The sequence below is a fragment of the Odontesthes bonariensis genome, chromosome 8 (assembly GCF_027942865.1).
Source record: "Odontesthes bonariensis isolate fOdoBon6 chromosome 8, fOdoBon6.hap1, whole genome shotgun sequence".
Classification (NCBI taxonomy): Eukaryota; Metazoa; Chordata; class Actinopteri; order Atheriniformes; family Atherinopsidae; genus Odontesthes; species Odontesthes bonariensis.
The window spans coordinates 1,963,978-1,973,854 of record NC_134513.1 but is presented as its reverse complement, the minus strand read 5'-3'; the positions used below and the strand labels follow the sequence as shown (position 1 = coordinate 1,973,854).

Here is a 9,877-nt window from a genome sequence, read left to right as displayed (position 1 = left end):
TAAGCTGCTTGGATGCAAAATATAAAGAAATAAGAGGAGTCTCATGACTGAAAAAGATTTAACCCTTTAGATGCCAATTTGAACTTTTTAGCCCAAATTTTAAGCCTTTAGGTGCCAGTATTTTCAAAATATGGAATGCAAAGTGGAATTATTGAGTAGGGATAATTATGGTCTGGAAAATGTCAATGATTAGCAACAACATTGATTTTTAGGGATTTTTAATTTTTTTGTTATGGCTGATTTAAAAAAAAAAAAAAAAAAAAAAAAAAAAAAAAACTCCTTAATTTCTGAAAAGGGACATTTTTGTTCCCTTCTAAAATGATCCCCAAAATACCATATGTTAATATTTTTTTTCCACAAATCTTTTCTTCCCCTTCACTTCTGATCATAAACACAAAGTTTTCAATTATTTTCAAAAAATTAACCCTTTAAATACTAGTGTATATGAGGTAAACACCAATTTCTGTTAAAACACACACACAAAAACTGCTGTATTGTAGTAGTTATGATCAGAACTGAAGTGGAATAAAAGATTTATGGAAAAAAAGTGGGGAAAAAAAATTAACATATGATGTTTTTAGGTGGTTTTAAAAGGGGACAAAAATGTCCCTTTTCAGAAATTAAGTTGTAAATCAGGTGTGAGGGTCAAACCAAAGCAGCGCTTTCTGCCTGTAAATGAGAGGTGGTCTGAACCCTTCAGCCCACAGAAGCACTCAGGGGGGAAGGAAAGCAGCTCACCTGAGGCGGGGCAGCCCCCCACTGAGGCGGGGCAGCCCCCCACCGCACAAACTGTTCCTCTTCTTCAGGTCGAACATTGTTGGAAACTTTCTCCACTTTCCGCTGCAGGAAGATGCAGGAAAACTCCACAGGAACCCCGCTCTGCTGCGCATGCGCGCAATCAGCGCCACTGGCGTTGATCCAGCTGATATGAAGCAAGCCGACCAATCAGCTGCTGCCATTAAAAACTGAACAGCGCAGCTCGGTCATTAAGAGCTTTATATGTAAGGAGAAGAATCTTAAATTCCATTCTGAATGTAACAGGGAGCCAATGAAGAGAAGCTAAAACTGGAGAAATATGATCTCTGCTGTTAGTTCTCATCAGAACTCTGGCTGCAGCATTTTGGATCAGCTGGAGGCTTTTCAGAGAATCTGTGGGACAGCCCAATGATAATATATAATATATAATATATAATATATAATATATAATATATAATATATAATAATAAAGAATTACAGCAGTCCACTCATAAAGAAACATGCATGGAGCAGTTTTTCTGCATCACTCTGAGACAGGATGTTCCTGATTTTAACAATATTACCAAGGTGAAAGAAGGCAGTCCTAGAAACATGTTTTATAAAATAGAATATAAAAATACTTTATTCATCCCCCAATGGGGGAAATTCAAATTAGTCAAGTAGCTCAACATTTTTTTTAAAAATATTTACAATGATTGTATTAACAACAACAATAATAATACCAATTCTAGTGAAAAAATACTACGACTAACTAATAATAATAATAAATGACTAAATAAACAAATAAATAAATACATTTAAAAAAATGTATATATAATATATGTGAGTCAAATCCTGGTCAGAAATAACTCAGAGGTTCCTCACTGTTATACATATTTATCCCGTTTTAATTCATCTCATTGGTCTGATCAGTGAGTGTAGACAGAGGTCTTTGCTGCCCCCTTGTGGATTTAGTTGGTACAGGACAGGGCACACGCATGCGCACTCCATACATCTAATAAGAAATGCACCTTTTTTTCGGCTGAGAAGAAGGAGAATAAATAGCAGACAGTTGAGTTCCATGATTTGTTGTCTCAAAGAGTCTAAAGAAAAAAAAGCTTCTTGTCAGAAGTGGGATTCGAACCCACGCCTCCAGGGGAGACTGCGACCTGAACGCAGCGCCTTAGACCGCTCGGCCATCCTGACTGTAAAACAGGGTCCACCAAAGGGTGGTACGGGGCCCGCGTGCGGCCCAGAACCAGCTTCCATGCGGCCCAGCATACAGTTCTGACAGAATAAATGAATAAATATATAAAACCCAGAAGCCTTCAGACATTTCTACAGTAGCACGGGCTGTGAATGCTGTTACCTGGCAACATTTAACCCATAATGCACCACGTTGTTGTGTTTTGAAGTTGTTCAGTAGAATTAGCCTTCAGCTAGCATGTCTTTTTCCACCCCAAAAACCGTTGCATTCAAACCTAAAACCGATGTATTATACATTTGTTTTCTATTAAATATTGATTTATTCCAGATTTACTTACTGATCAAAGACTATCTTCTGGCCCCGTTCATTTTTCTGGCCCACCTGAGTATGTTATTGAGAAGCCCTGCTGTTAGAAGAACAGATTTCAGATCAATTTTACAATCATGTTGGACACCTTATATGGTATAATAATTATAATTACAATTATAAATCATCCTACTTGGGAAATGACATTAAAAGGCGCGCTTGTGTTGTACCAAACAACCTCTATAACTGATATGTCACAGGCACTGTTTTAGATATATTTATTTTTAGGAAAGAAAGAAGCATTTCTTACTCGATATAATGTAAATTATCCATATGCCCCATATTTTATCCATATACGCTCTATTTCTTATTGCTTCAGTCTGCTCAGTTAAATTTATTTTTACCTTTATTGTTAAATGTACAAATCTGTTTTTATTTAGTTTACTGATGTTAAATTATTATATAATTATATAATAAAATGATTATTATTATTATTATTTACCCTACTGTTCATACTGTAGATTTGTATATAGCAAATGTTTATTCTCTATTTTTATTCTATTTCTATTCTAATTTTATTCTATTTGCTTGTTTTTCCTTTAATTGTTTATATATCTTTTATATTGTACGCTGCTGCAACACAATAATTTCCCAAATTGGGATGAATAAAGTATTTATCTATCTAGATGTATGGAGTGCGCATGCGTGTGCCCTGTCCTGTACCAACTAAATCCACAAGGGGGCAGCAAATACCTCTGTCTACACTCACTGATCAGACCAATGAGATGAATTAAAACGGGATAAATATGTATAACAGTGAGGAACCTCTGAGTTATTTCTGACCAGGATTTATCATTTGACTCACATATATTATATATACATTTTTTTAAATGTATTTATTTATTTGTTTATTTAGTCATTTATTATTAGTAGTAGTTAGTCGTAGTATTTTTTTACTAGAATTGGTATTATTATTGTTGTTGTTAATACAATCATTGTAAATATTTAAAAAAAAAATGTTGAGCTACTTGACTAATTTGAATTTCCCCCATTAGGGGATGAATAAAGTATTTTTATATTCTATTCTATAAAACATGTTTCTAGGACTGCCTTCTTTCACCTTGGTAATATTGTTAAAATCAGGAACATCCTGTCTCATAGAATTTAAGATTCTTCTCCTCACATATAAAGCTCTGAATGACCGAGCTGCGCTGTTTAGTTTTTAACAGTTTGGACAGTCGTTTTTTTCTTACAAAAGCTGTAAACTCTGGAACTCACTGCCCACAGATATTAAGTCCATCAGTGAGTTTAAATTGTTCACCTTTAAACTTAAATTTTGGCTTTAAACAAACTATGGAAGCCCATTTCCGCCATGAAAGAAAAAATAAAAGACCAACAGGAAGTCATAATTTCGACTTTCAAAGTCATAATTATGAGATAGAAAGTCATAATTATGAGATTCAAAGTCATAATTACGAGATTCAAAGTCATAATTACGAGATTCAAAGTCATAATTACGACTTTCAAAGTCATAATTACGAGATTCAAAGTCATTATTTTGACTTTCCGAAACTGACAATTCCAGTAGACATTCTATGGAAGCCCATTTCCGCCATGAAAGAAAAATTAAAAGACCAACAGGAAGTCATAATTATGAGATTCAAAGTCATAATTATGAGATTCAAAGTCATAATTTCGACTTTCAAAGTCATAATTATGAGATAGAAAGTCATAATTATGAGATTCAAAGTCATAATTTCGACTTTCAAAGTCATAATTATGAGATTTAAAGTCATAATTTCGACTTTCAAAGTCATAATTATGAGATAGAAAGTCATAATTATGAGATTCAAAGTCATAATTTCGACTTTCAAAGTCATAATTATGAGATTCAAAGTCGAAATTATGACTTTAAAAGTCGAAATTATGACTTCCTGTTGGTCTTTTATTTTTTCTTTCATGGCGGAAATGGGCTTCCATAGAAAAGCCTAACCAGGGACGGGAGTTGTAAATTAGCACTTGTTGCTATATACTCTGTATGCATCACATCAGCTACAAGCTTTGATTTGTAACTATGTCTGATTTATTGTCCCTATCAAATAAACTACTAGAAAAAAAAAAAAAAACATCATCTGGTTAGGAAGAGCCGATAAACAACAGAAATATATATATATATAATGGCAGCAGCTGATTGGTCGGCTTGCTTCATATCAGCTGGATCAACGCCAGTGGCGCTGATTGCGCGCATGCGCAGCAGAGCGGGGTTCCTGTGGAGTTTTCCTGCATCTTCCTGCAGCGGAAAGTGGAGAAAGTTTCCAACAATGTTCGACCTGAAGAAGAGGAACAGTCTGACCCTGAGAGGCGGCCGGGAGGCGGAGGAGTTCCGGCGGGTGGCGGTCAGACGGAGGGACACAGGTGCGGTGGGGGGCTGCCCCGCCTCAGTGGGGGGCTGCCCCGCCTCAGGTGAGCTGCTTTCCTTCCCCCCTGAGTGCTTCTGTGGGCAGAAGGGTTCAGACCACCTCTCATTTACAGGCAGAAAGCGCTGCTTTGGTTTGACCCTCACACCTGATTTACAACTTAATTTCTGAAAAGGGACATTTTTGTCCCCTTTTAAAACGACCTAAAAACATCATATGTTAATATTTTTCCATAAATCTTTTATTCCACTTCAGTTCTGATCATAACTACCAAGTTTTCAATTATTTTCAAAGATTTAACCCTTTAGATGCCAATTTGAACTTTTTAGCCTTAATTTTAAGCCTTTAGGTGCCAGTATTTTCAAAATATGGAATGCAAAGTGGAATTATTGAGTAGGGATAATTATGGTCTGGGATATGTCAATGATTAGCAACAACATTGATTTTTAGGGATTTTAATTTTTTTTGTTATGCCTTTTGTAATTTTTTTAAAATAATTGAAAACTTGGTGTTTATGATCAGAACTGAAGTGGAATAAAAGATTTATGGAAAAAAAGAATACGTGGTGCAACCCTTTAAAGGGTCCTGATCAGCAGTTCTGCAGCTTCCTGAAGCTCTTTCAGAGTTTTTCTTTGGACATTTTCTGCTTTTTTCCTCATTTTCAGTCCAGTTTTTCTTCATTAAGCCACTTAACTCTGAGCTATGAACCATTCAGGCAGGAAAAGGCTCCTAACTCAAGGGATGAACCAGTGTTGTGTCCAACTTAGCAAAGAAGCCATTTTAAACTGGATCTTTAGGCACTTTGTTCCCAGCAGCCTGTCACAGAGACACATCATTTGTTCCCATTTCTTTAGCTGCATCTGTGAAAAACAGCTTCACAGTTTCAACTTTTTTGTACATTTACATTAAAACTGCTTTCAGTTACCAAAAGAGTCAAATTAATATAAGAAATTCAGTTTAAAAAAATCCCAATCCCAAAAAAATGAACGTTATCACGTCTAAAAGTAGGAAAAAAACAGATAATAATAAGAATTATATGTTATTCAACATCAATAAAAAGTAAATAAGATTCAATTTAAAGCTTAAAAAGGAATATAAGATATAATCTAATGACTAATTATGGAACAATTAATATAAATGAAATGATTAAACTGTTTTATGCCACCAGAAATGAATAATCTAGAAGCTCTTTGTGGGTTTTAGACTGGAATTAAGATTTGTTCCCATTTCTTTAGCTGCATGTGTGAAAAACAGCAAAGATAACACAGTGTGACAGACAGAAAACAGGATTTCTGCAGCAACAAGGTGATTCCCAAAGAGCTGTTAGCTGAAAACTTGGCATATCTCAGCATGGTGTGCAGTGTGTCCTTAAAACATTTGAGGAAACTGGACAAGTGGAGGACAGAAGAAGAAGTGTCAGGCCTAAAGAACTATCTACAGCAGATGAACAGGATCTGAAAGTGATGTCCTTAAGAAAGAGGAAAACATCCAGCAAAGACCTGACACAGGAGCTGAGAGATGCATCTGGACCTTCAGCTGATCCATCTGCTGTTGGCCCAAGCCTCATCAGAAATGGGCTCCATGGAAGGGTGGCTGTCAGGAAGCCGTTCTTAAGGAAGGGAAACAGGGAGAAAAGGCTGAGCTGGGCCAAAGGACCAACCCGGTCTCACAGAAAAACGTGTGATAGCTACGTTGGTCCACAAGGGAAAACGTGTCACAATTTGGCCCCTAAAATGGTGACAATACCACGTTTTATTTGGCCTATTCATTTACATTCATCCATTCATTTACAGTACTATCAAGTTTCCCTCAGCTAAAAAAAGAAAATGGCCGACTGTTGACCTTTTTTTTTCTGTGAAAAACATAACATTTTAAGAAAGCATCTGCATTTGAATGCATTTCGATGGCATTTCCAGCGAGAACTGTGCGTAATATTTTCATAATATTCGTTCAGAGAATGTGAACGATCTTTCGTTTATTAGTTTCGCCAAAGGTTTCTGTATCTCCTTGGAAAAAACCGAACAATAAAACGTTTTGTACCGATGTTAAGGTGGTTGCTATGGAGCAGTGTAAATGAACAGGCCAAATAAAACAATTTTAGGGGCCAAATTGTGACACGTTTTCCCTTGTGGACCAACGTAGCTATCACACGTTTTTCTGTGAGACCGGGTTGAAAGGACACAAGAAGTGGGCTGAAAATCAGTGGCAGCAGGCAGGGGTGGAGCAGTGGTTTTAAATGTGGGGGTGTTCCAGGGGGGGCACATGAGCGCCACATCAAGCCCAGAGACACGACGCTGAAGTTGGCATCCAATTCACGAATTAAATGGATGGGCATAAAGGGCCATTTCACTGCATTTTTTTGCATTTTGATCGCCCTAAACTAGGTCCTGTATGGGAACTACAATAGTTACACTGCTCAAATCTGGATGGAATTATTCTAAAGAGGGTACAGGGTCTTTAAAACATATTTTATGATTTGTTAAAACTTTATTTGGTCATTGAAAATTCAAAAAGGTGAAATCATCTTGCTGTAAAAGTCCCCACGGGTGCGACGCCCATGGCAGCAGGTCTGATGGAGGGATGAATCCTCCCCAGAGCCCGGAGCTCAACATTACTGAAGCAGTGTGGGATCATGTTGGCAGAGAACGGAACAAAAGGCAGCCCACATCCAAAGAAGAGCTTTGGGATGTCCTTCAAGAAGCCTGGAGAAAAAAACCTCTGATTCAGACTCCCACAGAGCCTCACTGTGAGCCTCTGTCTGTCTGCTCCAATGGTACTAAAGCATCTATCTATTCAACAGCAGCGATATACTGAGGCAAGTTGTTCTTCAGCCTGATAAAGAGCTGCTTTAGTTGGACAGAAGTTTCATACAAAGGAATCTAAAACTGTCTGAATATAAGAGCCTTTAAAATGGGTTCCTGTGTTTTATATGTTGTAAAGACTTTGAGCTGCTCACGGTTCTTTAAGCTGAGGCTCTCCGGTCCTCACGGTTCTGAGTTTCTGCACACTGAAAAAAATCTAAATCTTACCAAGTATATTTGTCTCATTGAGTATCTCATTCCACTTAATATAAGACACAACTGCCTAACAAGTACCATTTCAGCCAGATATAGGGACTTGTTTTAATACAATACATCTGGAATATCTTGTTAAATGAAAAAGTCTTGAAAACAAATAGTTTTGAGTCACATATCATATGAAACAAGCTTTTTTTTTTTACATTTGAAGAGGTTTTTAAGCTAATTTCAAGATCACTTTTATCTCAAAAGTCCCAAATATCACATTTTATTTCAAGAAATCTTGACAAGCCGATTTTCACTAGTTCCATTGGCAGATTTGTTTTGCTTATTTCAAGCAAAAAGTCTTTTATTTGTTGTTTTTTTACTTATTTTTGGAGGGGCATTTTTTCCAGTGCAGACGCTGGCTGAGGGTTTAAACTCTGGCAGAGGTTAGATTCTGGAGAATAAGCAGAAGTGAGAAAGCAGAAATATTCCGTTGAGAAATCAGGCTTTAGCCGTGTCCACATGACCGACAGATCGGCCCGCTTAAGCAAAGCCGTGAGTGGAGTGGAGAGCTTTACTCTCGCGTGCACGTAACGGATCATCCTGCAGAACTCTGGATGTGGACGCAGGTAAGAAAACCACCGTTTGGAAGAAGTTTGATGTGATCAAAGTGTAGTTAAACAGGATCCAGACTGGATCAAACAGGAAACCGGTTTTAGTTTGTGTCTGAGGATCGGCTGCATTTCATGTTGATTTCATGTAAACTGACTGGAACTGATGATCAGCTGCTGGAGGAACGGATTCAGACCAGATAACGACAGAAAGGATAAAAAAGCACCTGAACACCATGTGGGGAAAGTTCACTGTTCAGAAACAATAAGCAGAGTTCATGTGAGTAAAAGACGGGGAAGTAAATCTGACGGAAATGTGTGGTTAATTGCTACAGAAGCTATGTGTGTGCAGACAGGAAAACTGGAACAGCTGGGGCCAGATGTGTAACACACAGAAAACTGGAACAGCTGGGGCCAGATGTGTGAACCAGAGAAAACTGGAACAGCTGGGGCCAGATGTGTAAAACACAGAAAACTGGAACAGCTGGGGCCAGATGTGGAAAACACAGAAAAATGGAACAGCTGGGGCCAGATGTGGAAAACACAGAAAACTGGAACAGCTGGGGCCAGATGTGTGAACCAGAGAAAACTGGAACAGCTGGGGCCAGATGTGTAACACACAGAGAAAAATGGAACAGCTGGGGCCAGATGTGTAACACACAGAGAAAAATGGAAAAGCTGGGGCCAGATGTGAAAAACACAGAAAAATGGAACAGCTGGGGCCAGATGTGTAACACACAGAAAACTGGAACAGCTGGGGCCAGATGTGTGAACCAGAGAAAACTGGAACAGCTGGGGCCAGATGTGTAACACACAGAGAAAAATGGAACAGCTGGGGCCAGATGTGTAAAACACAGAAAACTGGAACAGCTGGGGCCAGATGTGGAAAACACAGAAAACTGGAACAGCTGGGGCCAGATGTGGAAAACACAGAAAACTGGAACAGCTGGGGCCAGATGTGTGAACCAGAGAAAACTGGAACAGCTGGGGCCAGATGTGTAACACACAGAGAAAAATGGAACAGCTGGGGCCAGATGTGTAAATCACAGAGAAAAATGGAAAAGCTGGGGCCAGATGTGGAAAACACAGAGAAAAATGGAAAAGCTGGGGCCAGATGTGGAAAACACAGAGAAAAATGGAAAAGCTGGGGCCAGATGTGTAAATCACAGAGAAAAATGTAACAGCTGGGGCCAGATGTGTAATAGAGGCTCTATTAAACACGGTTGTATCATGAAAAATGATAAGTGATGACATCACTGCGGTGTTTCCTGTTCAGTTCTGCTGGGTGTGAATGGTTCCAGATCAACATCCATGGTGCAAAGTGTGATTTTTATCAGCTTTTCAGCGCCCATGCAGGGGCACTTTGAACATCTTTCAGCCCGGCAGTGAGAGCAGTGTGTGCAGGGGGATAATAACGCTGTCTGTTCCCAGATGTGAGCAGCGGGGTGTGTGGTTCGTACAGCTGTGGCCGGGCGTCTGACGGTCTCTGTGGAACCGAACCAAACCCTGAACCCGGGGCAGAGGAAGGCCCAGCTCAGGGATCGCCACCTAAACCAGAAGGTAGGACCAGGAGTGGTCAGTAATCAGATTATTTGGGAT

At 38.7% G+C, this 9,877-nt stretch overlaps 1 non-coding gene across 1 annotated transcript; it reads right to left on the bottom strand.

Moving 5' to 3' along the window:
* Nucleotides 1-1,858: 1,858 nt before the first annotated feature.
* Nucleotides 1,859-1,941, bottom strand: trnal-cag (transfer RNA leucine (anticodon CAG)). Its single transcript has one exon. It is a non-coding gene; the product is annotated as a tRNA-Leu (tRNA).
* Between the last annotated feature and the right edge of the window lie 7,936 nt (nt 1,942-9,877).